General features: G+C 39.4%; 1 long non-coding RNA gene across 1 annotated transcript in view; it reads right to left on the bottom strand.

Annotated features, from left to right (window-relative positions):
- Positions 1–12,947, bottom strand: part of LOC148152113 (uncharacterized) — a 51,497-nt gene that overhangs the window by 4,382 nt on the left and 34,168 nt on the right. Inside the window, exon 2 of the long non-coding RNA XR_015757026.1 lies at positions 5,971–6,061. This is a non-coding gene — a long non-coding RNA (uncharacterized LOC148152113). The remainder of the gene's footprint in view (positions 1–5,970; positions 6,062–12,947) is intronic.

Raw genomic sequence — 12,947 nt, forward strand, 5'->3', positions numbered from 1 at the left:
TCAACTACATTGGTGTCACATTTAGGCCAGACCAGGTAAGGTTGGCAATTTCCTTCCCTCAAGGACATCAGTGAATGAAATGTGGTTTTTTTTGTTAGATAAGTGGTTTCATGATTACCCTCGTCAAATTTAAATTGAATGAAAATCTTACCATCTGCTGTGGTGGAATTTAAACTTGGGACTCCAGAACATTTGTCAAATTAATAGGCTACTAGAGATATTTGGACATCTATTCCAATTTAAATGATGTTTGTAGGGAACAGAACTTAATGAGCATTGCACGCTGCAGATTAGTAAAATGATACAGCAATAATAAGTTTGTGCTGTCAATATCTGTGACAGGACTAAGCTGGCAGGAACTTATTGGAACAACTGGGTGGTGAGTGATAGGCTGAACAAGGATTCATGAAAATTTGAGGCTCAGTAATAAGTGCATTTGGGACCAGGCCATTGGCTTTATGGCACAATGACGCCATTTGATAAAAACAGCAGTACAGCACAGGAACAGGCCTTTCAGTCCACCAAACATGCACTGCTACATGACACTTTTCTAATGTAAAAATGTTTTGCATCTATGTGGTCCATAACCCTCTATTCCCAGCTAATTCATGTGTGTCAAGATGTCTCTAACTGTTGCTATTGTATCTGCTTCTAGTCCTTCTGACAGTGCACTCCAGGCACTTACTGCCCACTAAGTACAAAAAAAAACACCCCTCATTGTTAAACTTCTTCCCCGCTATGTGCCCTGGTACATTACTACCCTGGAAAGAAAGATTGATTATCCGTGCCCCTCATGATTTTGCAGATTTCTATCAGCCATCAACATTCAAGTGAAAACCGTTTTATCCAATCTCTCCCTGTAGCTAACATCTTCTGAACAAGGCAATGTTCTGGTAAACCTTTTCTGTACTCTCTAAAGCCTCCACAACCACCTGATAGTGTGGTGAATATTCCAAATGTGGCCGAAATCTAATATGACTTGCCAGTTCTTATACTGTGACCCAACCGATGAAGCCAGGCAAGCATACCATGTGCTGCTATGGCCACTTTATCCTATTGTATTGCCACTTTCATGGAACTGCGGACCTATATGCCTGGATCCTTCCGTATGTTAAAGCTTGCCATTTACTGTATACATTCCTCCTGCAATAAACCTTCCAAAATGGATCATCTTGCATGTGCCTAGGTTAAATTCCATCTATCATTTTTCTGCCCATGTCTCTAGCTCATCTATAACCAGCTGTATCCTTTGGGAATCTTCCTAACTATCTACAGTTTTCCCAATCTTAGTGTCTTCAGTAAATTTGCTAATCAGACAACCTACGTTCTCCTCCATTATTTATTATATATTACAAACAAGCGGTCCCAGTACTGATGTCTGCACAGCATCACTGGTCACAATAAAACACCTTCTCACCACTATTGTTTTCTATGCCCAGGCCAGTTCTGTATTCATCTTGCTCACAGCTGATCTCCTGTGACTTCACCTTCTGTATCAACCAGCCATGAGGGAACTTGTCAAAGGCCTTGCTAAAGTCCACATCAGCAACGTCCACCACCCTATTCTCATCAATCATCTTTGTCACTTCTTCCAAAAAACTCAATCAAGCTTGAAAGACAAGACCTACCCTGTGTAAAGCTATGCTATGTATTGCTAATAAGTCCATATTCGGCCTGCCATGCCATAGCAACTTCATATAGAGCAACTTGGTCAGTACTATAACTACTCTCTCAAACTTTTGAAATGATTGATCGTCTGCACTTTTGCCACCTTTGTGGACACTGAAATTCAGATTTTTGCCATTTGTGTTAGTTATTTCTCTCAGCCCACACAATTTGGAGCAGCTTTTCTCTGTCTAAACCTGTCATTGTGCTGTATAAAATCTCCTTTGCTCAAAGCAAAACACTCAATCTCTAGTCTAACCTTGAGATAAAATCTCCTGTTCCGAGAACTGTTTTGATAAAAACATTGTCTTCTCAGAGACTCCTCTTTCATAAAGAACTGTGAACCATATTCTCTCTGGCCCAACTAGAGTTTTGTAAAAGTTGAGCATAACTTCAGTGCTTGAGGTTATCACTGGGACAAGTCCTTTTCCTATAACAATATATAGTGCAACTGAACTCTGGTCTACAATAGTGATGAATTGTGAAATAGGTATCTTCCATGCTCAACACTTACCTGGAAACTCAAAGTATAACATCTGATAAGGCAAGCAAATGGTAGGTCTCTGAATGTCTAAAGAGTTACTTTCCTTTAATTTGAAGTGCAGTTTAACAGGAAAGCAAAAGATGAAAACTGGCCAACTTTCAAAAGAGGAACAATGAATGATGAACTATGCTATTTGCACAGATCCATCAGAATTGGAAATACTTCATGGATTTTAAGGGAATAGAATTGGATCTTCAGGATGATGGAAGTTACAGGTTATACTTCTGAATATAGTTCCAGTCTTATTTCAAATTATGCATGTCAATTATAAAAGTCCTGTTGAGAAATGTGGCATTGAGTAATCGATTCAGAAAGGATGTTTGATTGGTATTTTTCAACCTGATCTTTGGGTATCAACCATCTATTGGTTCTTATGAGCTACTTACCAAAAGTTCAGCAGAGGGACAAGAATAGGTGTAATTTGAACTAAATGCTTTGCCATATTTGTTCGATTTGTCCACTCATTAGATGTGGAAAGGCAGGTCCCTTAGAATAAGTGGTATTGATCAGTCACACTCAGAATAACTTGCAAGCTAAATACCAAAAACCTGAACCAAACCAATCAAAATGAGCCAAGCAATGTCAAGTCATGATTTGGAGATGCCAGTGTTGGACTGGGGTGTACAAAGTTAAAAATCATGCAACACCAGGTTATAGTCCAACAGGTTTAATTGGAAGCACACTAGCTTTCGGAGCGATGCTAAGCTAGTGTGCTTCCAATTAAACCTGTTGGACTATAACCTGGTGTTGTGTGATTTTTAACAATGTCAAGTTAAGGTGCTTCACAGGACGATTACAGAACAAAACATGACAGCCATATTTGGTCAGAAAGATAGGATTTAAAGAGTGTATTAAAAGGTGTAAAGTTAAGAAGAGCACTGAAGAGAGAATTCTGAAGCTTAGGGACTTGGGTAGCTAAAAGCACAACAATAAACTGGAACAATTAAAATCTGTGAAGCTCAGGCGTACATTAGAAGAACACAAGGCTGTACAAGATTAACAAATAGAGAGTGGTAAGGTATTTGAAAATGAGAAAATATTAAAATGTGATGATTACTTCATCAGATGCCTCTATATTTGTGGCCACAGGAGCAATAAGCAAATGAAATGATGTGCGTTTGAGTAGCAAAGTGTTTACGGAGAATTGAATTGTTAAATCTAGAGATAACAATGGCTTCAGTAGCAAATGAGCCGAGGCTGAAGATGACCTCCCCTATATGCATAATGGGTTGAATTTCACCTCTAGTAACTCTGGCAGAGAATCTGTAAATACCCCAGAGAACAGCTTAAGTAACAACAAATGAAACTACACCCATGGAAATATAGTCCCCATAAACCTGTAGGTTATTTATCTTTTACCACAGCTCCACTTCAGTATGGTAAAAGTAGAAAAGTAGGGGAAGTCTTGGTGATAAAGCAGATCTAAAGTTGGAAGATCATCTCAGAGTCAAATATGACACCGAGGCTGAGAGCTGTCTGGTTCTGCCTCAGACAAGTGGCATGTTTGAAGTAACTGGACAGAGGGGTTTGTGCCAGCAACTAAAGATAATAGCTTCAACGTTTTATTGAAGGAGATTTCTGCTGATCCAATACTGGTCCAATATGTTTGAAAATTCAGAGACACTGAAGTGGCAAGACGTCAAGCAGCTAAAGCATAAATCTATAAGCTAGTATTTCAAATAATGACACCAAGGGGTAATATATAGTTGAAAAGTTCTCAAAGCTATATTCTCCGGATTATCAAAAAATACCAACTTGTAAGCCATGCCATCTACTTTTACATAATGAAGTGGAGCTGTGGTAAGATAAATAATCTACAGATTTATAGGGATTATATTTCCATGGATGTATTTTCATTTGTTGTTACTTAAACCGTTCTCTGGGGTGCTTACAGATTCTCTGCCAGAGTTACTATAGGTGAAATTCAACCCATTATGCACGTAGGGGAGGTCATGAATGCTGCCAGCTTGTGGTTCAAAAGTTATGGCTTTAAAAGCTTTATCTTAGTATGGTTCAGGTTTGCATCTCCGTGAGCCTGAAGGCTGGTCCTTGGCTCAATGCCTGCTGGTACTTCATACTAAGTTGTTTTCTTTGGTAGCTTCTGTTAGTGGAGGTTTGTTTTTATCTTCCATTGTATAGCAGTTCCTAAATCTCCCTCAGCCAGTACAGAAATTGGACCTACACTTTTGATATTATACTGAATGATACACTAATCAATTAAGTTAACCAGTCCCTAATTGTTGAAATAAAGACCATGATATCATATTAATCAGAATATTGCTGAACCCAATGACCCAAGTGTGAGCATAATTACTGCACGGTGGCCACACCTACCAATACTGTGATGGACAAATGTGTCTTCTGCAGCTAGATTGGTTACACTGAGGTCAAGTACATTTTCTCTCCTGTTGGTTCCCACACCACCATTGCTAGACCCAGTCTAACATCTGTGTTCTTTAGGACTTGACCAGCTTGGTCAGAAGTAGTGCCACTTTGCCAGTTTTGGTAGTGAATATTGAAGTTCCCTACCCAGTGATATTGTGTCCCCTTTTCATCCTCAGTGCATCCGCCAAGGTGTGGTCAACATTGAGTAGAATGGATTCATCAGCTAAAGGTGGGAAAGGGATGGTAGTCTGCTAATCAGAGCTTTCTCTGCCTACGTTTGATCTGATACCATGAGATTGTGGATGAATATTCAAAGATGGTGATGGTACAGTGATTCGTCTGTCATGGATGGTTCTGTATCAGGCTGTTGTTTGACCAGTCTGTGGAACAGATTCCCAATTTTGGAATAAGCCCTAAAATGTTAGTAAGAAGGACTTTTCAGGATCAAGAAATCTACAGCCCATTGTTGTCTCCGGTGCCTTGGTTGATGTTGTGCAGTCTTGTCTAGTGTTATTCTTTTCTCAGGCTTTCTTGTGGTCAGGTACAACTGAGTAGCTTGCAATGCCATTTCAGAGGACAGTTGAGAATCAACCACATTGCTGTAGATCTGGAGTGACATGTAGGTCAGACCAGGTGAGGGTAATTGATTTTCCTTCCCAATTGGGCAATAGTGAACCAGGATTAGAGTGGTGCTGGAAAAGCACAGCAGGTCAGGCAGCAGGAAAAGCAATGTTTTGGGTAAAAGCCCTTCGTCAGGAATTCCTGATAAAGGGCTTGTGCCCAAAACATCGATTTTCCTACTCCTCGGATGCTGCCTGACCTGCTGTGCTTTCCCAGCACCACTCTAATCTTGACTCTGATCTCCAGCATCTGCAGTACCCACTTCTGCCCAATAGTGAACCAGATGAGTTTTTACAACTTTTGACATTGGACCACCTTTTGATTCAAGATTTATTAACTGGCATTCGCCATAACATTCAAGCCTGTGTCATGATAGTATTAGCCTGGTCGAAACTGTGGCACTGGAAAAGCACAGCAGGTCTGGCAGTATCTGAGGAGCAGGAGAATTAACATTTATATTTCAGAACTGAGTACTTAATGTCCTTGAATATATGCAGTTTTAAAACAAGTCCAAACATTCCTGATGTTGAAGGAGCAATTGAACGAAACCATTGAGGGAGCATCTGTTCAAACTCCTCAAGAGCCCTGGCACTACCAGAATTTAAATCAGTGAAAAATAGTTAAGAACCAAGTCAATCTAAATAGATACTTTGTAATCTCCCACATCAATAATTAAATGGTAATTAATCCTTAAGGGGAACCTTGGAATAAAATGTGCAATCCAAAAATTGCTCGTTTCTGCTTTTCGCACATACCAATTAACAGTAAGTGATCACATCACATCAATGGCATAAGCCCAGATTTATATGAAGGAGTGAACCCAAATTGCTAGGCAGCATCACTTATCTGAAAAGTAAGAAAAATAACAGAAATCCTTCATTACAATGGCATTCATTTTTGGCGACAGGATAAAGAAAATGGCTGACTATAAAATGCACACAATGTCCCCACACTTGTTATAAAGCATTTAATAAGGCAATATTCAAGTAATATATTCACTTATGAAGATATGTTTAGAAAATGGGAAACTATCACATTAGGTTGGTGCTTTTTTCACTGTTAGGAAGAATAACTTAAAATAGAGAGGTACTTACTGCTCAGCAAAGCTTTTTGCCTTGATTACAAACAAATATACCTCCTAGCGATAGGGATTCTGTCTCACCCCAACAAAGGAAGCCAATATCTGCCATTACTTTATTGAAGATTTGAACCCCTTAATGTTCAGGGAGATAACAAAAGAACTCGTGATCTACTGAATAAATTAACAAAAGGAGTCACTCTACAAAAGCAAAGCAAATGTCTTCTTACATATGATTTAATCACAACCTACATTTATCTATTTCTCAGAGTATTTTAACATACAGCGGAGAAAAAGAGCATTAAAAGAGGCTGCAAGGCAAAATAGAGATTTAAAAACAAGTTTTCAGGAGCTTTTTTTAAAAATATAAGAGCATAAGGGGAAACAAGATCTTGGGAGAATTCTACAATCAGTAATGCAACAGAGTAACCAGTAGCTAACAATAGTAAACTGTCAGAGATGAATCAGAGCAGCATAAATTTTAGAGATTGTTAAAATAGGCTGCTGCAAGACAATGAAGTGATTTAAAAACAGTGATGAGGACCTGAAATCAATTTGTTTTAGCTGATGACTCATCAGACCTTGCTGAGGTGAGATGATAAATGTGATTGGATTTTTGCCGGACTGGAGCTGTGACGACGTTTGTATTTGTTGAGGATGAAGCCAGAAAGAGCAGTGAACAGAACACTGAAGCTGATCCTCAAGATTTTGAAAATATATGGTCAGAGATTTGGTACTGGATGCGGAGGTGAACAATATTATAATGATGTCTAGAAACATGTTATATCTAAAATACAGGTAGATGCTTCATTGGTATCAGGATCATTCTCAGTGTCCAGTACTCTGTTCTGAAAATCAGTCACTTTGGGAGAAAGATGGCTTTAATTATGATGACAATTTGAATTCAGTAGCTCTAAGAAGCATTTTGGCAAGGTGGAGGCTATTCAGTTCTTCAAATCCATGATAGCTCTTTCTGGAGAAATCCAGGCAGATCCAATCCTGTTCTAGTCTCAGTCCTGAATGCTTATTTCTCCTCAAATGCCAATCATTTATTCTTTTTGAAATTGTGAATTAACTATGCTTCCACTATCTTCAAAGACAGTGAGCTGAACGACCCCCTGCAGCTTAGTTGGCTGGATGGCTGGTGTGCAATGAAGATCAAGACCAATTTGTCAGGTTCAATTCCTGCCCTGGCTGAGGTTCCCATGAAGGTCCCTCCTTCTCAATCTCTTCCCTCATCTGAGACATGGTGACCCTCAGTTCAAACCACCACCAGTTGTCTCTCTCTAATGAGAGAAGAGCCATATGGGACTGTGGCTTCCCCATTCTAAGCTTCTACCTAAAATCTCTCATTCCTGAAACCATTCTGACAAGTCATCTCTACACACCCCAGGTCCCTCCTTGCCAATCCACTCTTTAGAATTGTGGCATTTAGTCTATTGTCTCTTTCTAACCTTTCTGCCAAAATGCATCACCCCATATTTCTCTGTATCAAATTCCACTTGCTACTTGTCTGCATATTGTGCCAGGCTATTTTCTGTTGCAATCAATTGCCATTCCAAGTTTGATACCATTGAAAAATTTTGTAATTTTGCTGTGCATTCCGATATCCAAATGTTTGTACATTTAACAGAAGAGTTGGGTGCTTTTTTTCTTTACCTGGGCTTTGTACTATTGGGCAACTTCCTTTGTAAAATGAATGGAGACAGCTTTTTTTTTCAGAGATGCAACAAAAGGAAATAATATAATAAGAGCTCTCCCATTCACAATATCACTCACTTCTTTACGTTTGTTTAAAAAACGGAGTAATTATTCTGAGTGTTAAAATGGCTGGTAAGATTACCTCCGGATCTTGCACACATGCAGATGGGACAGCTGTGATAGAATTGGATCATCTTGGAAAAATATTGCTTTGAATGCAGCTTTGAACACAAAGAGTCTGGTTTTAAATTTTGGAGGTCAGAGGAGGCAAGAGAATTTATAGGATTTACTGAGTGGGGTGATTTCTAGGTGTGACATTCTAAGGTGCTGTGAGTGATGTACCTTAGGTGGTTTCTGGAATATACTAGGGAATAAATCAAGTACTGGACTAGGAATCCAAAACACAAGGTAAATATTCTCAAAACATAGATTTGAATTCCACCAAATGCTGAAATCTGAATTCAGTAAAAATTTGGAATAAAAAGCTAGCTCAATGGTGACAATGTCACTGTGGATCTCATAAAAGCACGTTTGGTTTAAAGTGTACTTGGAGGAAGGAAATCATTCATCCTTACTTGGTCTGGCCCATATCTGACTCCAGACCCACAGCAATGAGTTGCCCTAACATGAGAATACAAATAAGGAACAAGAGTAGATCACTTGGCCCTTTGAGCCTTCTTAAAGTATGACCTTAGTTCTTGATTCCCCCACAAGATATCGATATCCATCCGATCAAGTCCCCTCAGGATCATGTATGTTTTAATCCACCTCTTCAGAACTCCAAATGATATAAGTCTTTTATCATAAGGCAATCTGCCTCTTCCAAGTGTTAGTCTGGTAAACCTTTTCTGATCTGCTTCCAATGCATCAACATTCATCCGTAGGTACGGTGACCAGTAGCTTATACAGCACTCTAGCAATGCCCTTTATAACTAATTCTTTTTCCTCCTTTTGTCTTCTTTCTTTTACCTTCAGAAGCTTTTTCTTATATTCATCTCTTTCAACTTTTTCCTTCTCCCTTCAGAGTATCCAAATAGCATCACACCTGCTTCCACAATATTCAGAAAAGTAAGAAAAAGCCTTACCTGATCTCAACAATAGAATTAGCAACTTGAAATGTGGTGATTGTAGGAAAAGGTACAGCAAAGTTCCCCAAATAACAACTAGACGAGTAATCTGAGTTTTTCTATTGTGGTGGTTTGGTTGAGGGAAGGTCAGTACATAAGAGACTCCAGTCCTTTAATTTCCATCTGGACCTCAAAACAGATTGCAAGCCCATATTTCAGCGAAAGAATGGCACACCTGAAAATGCAGCAAACCCTAAAGACCCTGCACTGGATTATCAGCTTATTCTGTAAGTGTAGTTTTCGGATACACAATCTCAGGGAGTGGACCTTTGTCTTTTGTGCTTGCGTGTTGGAAGTTTAGGGCTCAGTGTGCATAATTTTCGTTGCAATGATTGGGAAATGATAGCAATGCACACCCGAGCTCTTGGTAGAAATGGCTATCCAGTGGAAAAGTGAAGATGGAAAATTATTCCTGATCTCTGCTCACTGCTCAGTAAATTAGAAATCAAAATGACCCATTCTGCAAGACTAATGTCTTATTAGCTCTTCAGAGATCCTTGCCCGACATTCCCTCACAGTTTTTAATGCATTGGGGCATTAATGAAATAGATGGCTGCATGCTTCAGTAAGGTCAGGCCTGCACTCAGGTAAGTGAACATTAACATGCTTTGTTGAGCATTGCAGTATATAGTGAGTGGCAAAAATAGCCTCATGTCCTAATTCCATGTTACCTCATGTTTCTGTAACATAGTGCCTTACGCACATGCTCAGTAGCTAATTTTCAAGTCAATGTGCAATTAACCCTTTACCCCACACATATTCGAATAGAATTTAGGATGAAACTATGGTCACGCCCTCTGACACACAGCTGGTAAGGGGCTTATACTCACAGTCATTCCTGAATGTTTTTGGGTTTACAAATGTAATGGAAAGCACAAACATAGGGTGACAACGTTTGCCCACACTGTGACCAGGCCCATCTCCTTCTTCCTGCTCCATTTCATCCTCTTCAGCTTGACTTTGCTGCAAGTGACCCGCAGAAGAAATGTGGAGGGTGGCGATTGGTCACCAAACACAGCGAGGTCATGTAGAAGAAGAATTTACAGTTGCAAGGAAGCCACAGCTGCTTTTGCGATTCCAATGGTAGCGTGAAATATTGAGAAGTTGCATTTTCTGCTGGTCACACCCACTAACTTTGCTGCATCCAGCTACCCGCACACAAGTACCTGTACAGCAGTTCCCCATAGTGAGGCAGCTGCCTGATACAGGACTGTCTCCCAGCCCCACCATCAGGTATTCTGACTCTCCGCATTGCCTTCTTCAGGGAAGTTGCAGGTGTTAGACGGGGCCTGTGCTTCCCAAGATCCTTAATGTATGCCTGGTATCAATAGAATAAAATTAATTCATGGAGGAAAGATCTAGAAGGTCACTTTTGAAATGAGAGTTATAAAATCAGTGTTGGGCTCATTTGTGTGCATCAAGTGGAAGAGTGAGAATCTAATCCAGAGGTCAAGCTGAAATCCCACCATGAAAAATTGTCTTGGCAAATTGAATAAATCTGATCATTGCTGGAATGGTACTTATTAAAGTAATCATGTAAACTACTAGATCATTATTAGAAATCCAAAGAATTGACTAATGTCTGTTGAGGAAGGTAACCTATCATCATATTTCAATTCCACACCAAACGATGGTTTCTTAATATCCTCAGGAGAATAGCAGTAAAAGCTACCTTCCTGGTATCACTCGTATCCCACTCAACAAAGAAACTACCACTCCTCCACCAAAGCACCTCATTTTTTTCTTAAATGATTCCAGGTTTCTCATCTCTACCTACCTAGAAATTTGCTTTGAATTCCTCATCATTTTTTTTTCTGTCTGTCTTTTCCCCAGTTCTTGTTTCTTAATGTTGGGCCATGGAGTTGCATTGGATCGGTGCACACTTACAGGAAAAGTGATGCAGTGGTCTGCCATGATGACTATGATGCTTTTACCTTTTGCCGTCAAGCGTATTGGAAGAATTTATGGGTTGATAACCATCCATCTTGGCCAAGATATACTTTCCATGGCCAAAACAGTTCTGAGATTAGTGCTTAGAGCTACTCAGAGGAAAGATTTGCTACCACCACCTCGTAAAGTCTCCATAAAAATGCTTTCCCAGTCCTCAAATAAATCTCGGTATATTAGTATTACATGCAAGTAACTAACAAATTTCCCATTGCAACATTTTTGATAGGACAAGGCATAAATCCACCTTGTATAATTTAATAACATGCAGCTACATCAAATAACAATATTATTTTACTGCTAAAGCAGAAGAACTGAGTTTAACTTGTCTGCTCATTAAGGTTTAATGCCTATCTTAGGGCAATCCTCTGTTGGGTACATTTTGAGGTTAATTAGGGGGTGATTAGCAATTGCTTGAAAATCCTGGATTTCTCTTGAGGAAAACAAAACAGTTGGATGTAACTGTCTTTCTTTTTTCTTTCACGAACTGCTTTTCAAAAACATTTTTGCATCTGTACCAACATATAACATTTTGAAGTATATTGTTTGAAGCATGGCAGTTATGCAATAGACTCGGGTCTTATTTAGTGATTTTGCATTTTGTATCTGAAGTGGCTTTACAATGAAATAGTGACTGTAGTTTGGCACCATACCACTCACTCCATCATACAGCATTATCACTATAGAAGCTTTGATTACAGCCAAAGTGCTGTTAAGCTAAATGAGTCAGTAAAAAGTTACATCCGTTTTCCTGCAGTGTCAGTGGTAAAGACAGATTGTGGCTGATTGCACTGGATCGCACAGGCCAGCGTTTTGTCCTCTGTCCACAGGCATGCTGAGTAATGAGTCAGTTTCATGCTGCTGGACTGGATAAACTTTCTTGGCCACTGGGGAGGTCCATGATGAGAAAACACAAGTATTTATTGTAACTTTTAAATGACCGACCATGCATAGATGTTTTTGTATTGCAGTCAGGTGCTCAGCAATGTAAACAGGTTTGATTCCAATACCAGCAGCTGGGCCAAACACAACACAACTGCTTCTATTTGAAGTAACTCTGCAGAATATAAATATGGTAAAAGCTAATAATCTGCATCTTCTGTGGTTTATAATGCCCTTGAGTAATCAGTTTGCCCTTCGTGATGATTACGCTGCTGTTTGTGGTGTTACAGAATTCCATCCAGAACAATTGCTCACAATATAATTGGATGTGCATTCAATCATCTGCTAATTTCCCTTGTGGTTGGATGAATGGGTTGTCCTCTTGACTGGACTGAATCTTGTGCTGGGTTTCATTTTCTTTGTTACTTACCGTGGCACATCCATTTCAGCATAGTTTAATGTAAGGTTTTGGTCATTTTGATGTTTTGGTAAACAAAATAAGGATTTCGCAAATGACCCAGAAAATAAGAATCTAAATGTGGGAGAGGAACAAAGGGATCTGGGAATAGGAGTTCACACATCATTAGAAGTAAGTGATGCAAGTTAATAAAGCCATTCAAATGGAATAGTAAACCAAGCATGAGGGCAGAACTTCCCAAGCATTTTTCCACTGTGACCCCATTTCAAGGCTTGAAAATTGTCATGACTTGTCAGTGAAAATGAAGAATCTGGTGGGGAAGGGGCAATGGGGGAGGGTACCTAGGAGAGAAGGGGACACAGAGTGAAGACTTGGAAGTAGAGGAAGGTTGTGGGGGATAATCAGAGCTCCACAATGACCAACATTACTTTGGTGTTCATAATCACAAAATTCTTTGAGAAGTATGCACTAGCGTTTATTTCAAGAATTTGAAAGCACAGAAATTGTGTTAAACTTATACTAAACATTGGTTAGACTGCATATGAAGTGCTTTGTAGATCTGGTCATCATGTTGTCAGC

Source organism: Chiloscyllium plagiosum, unplaced genomic scaffold, assembly GCF_037043375.1.
Source record: "Chiloscyllium plagiosum isolate Xiang-an unplaced genomic scaffold, Cpla_swu_hap1 HiC_scaffold_1, whole genome shotgun sequence".
Lineage (NCBI taxonomy): Eukaryota > Metazoa > Chordata > Chondrichthyes > Orectolobiformes > Hemiscylliidae > Chiloscyllium > Chiloscyllium plagiosum.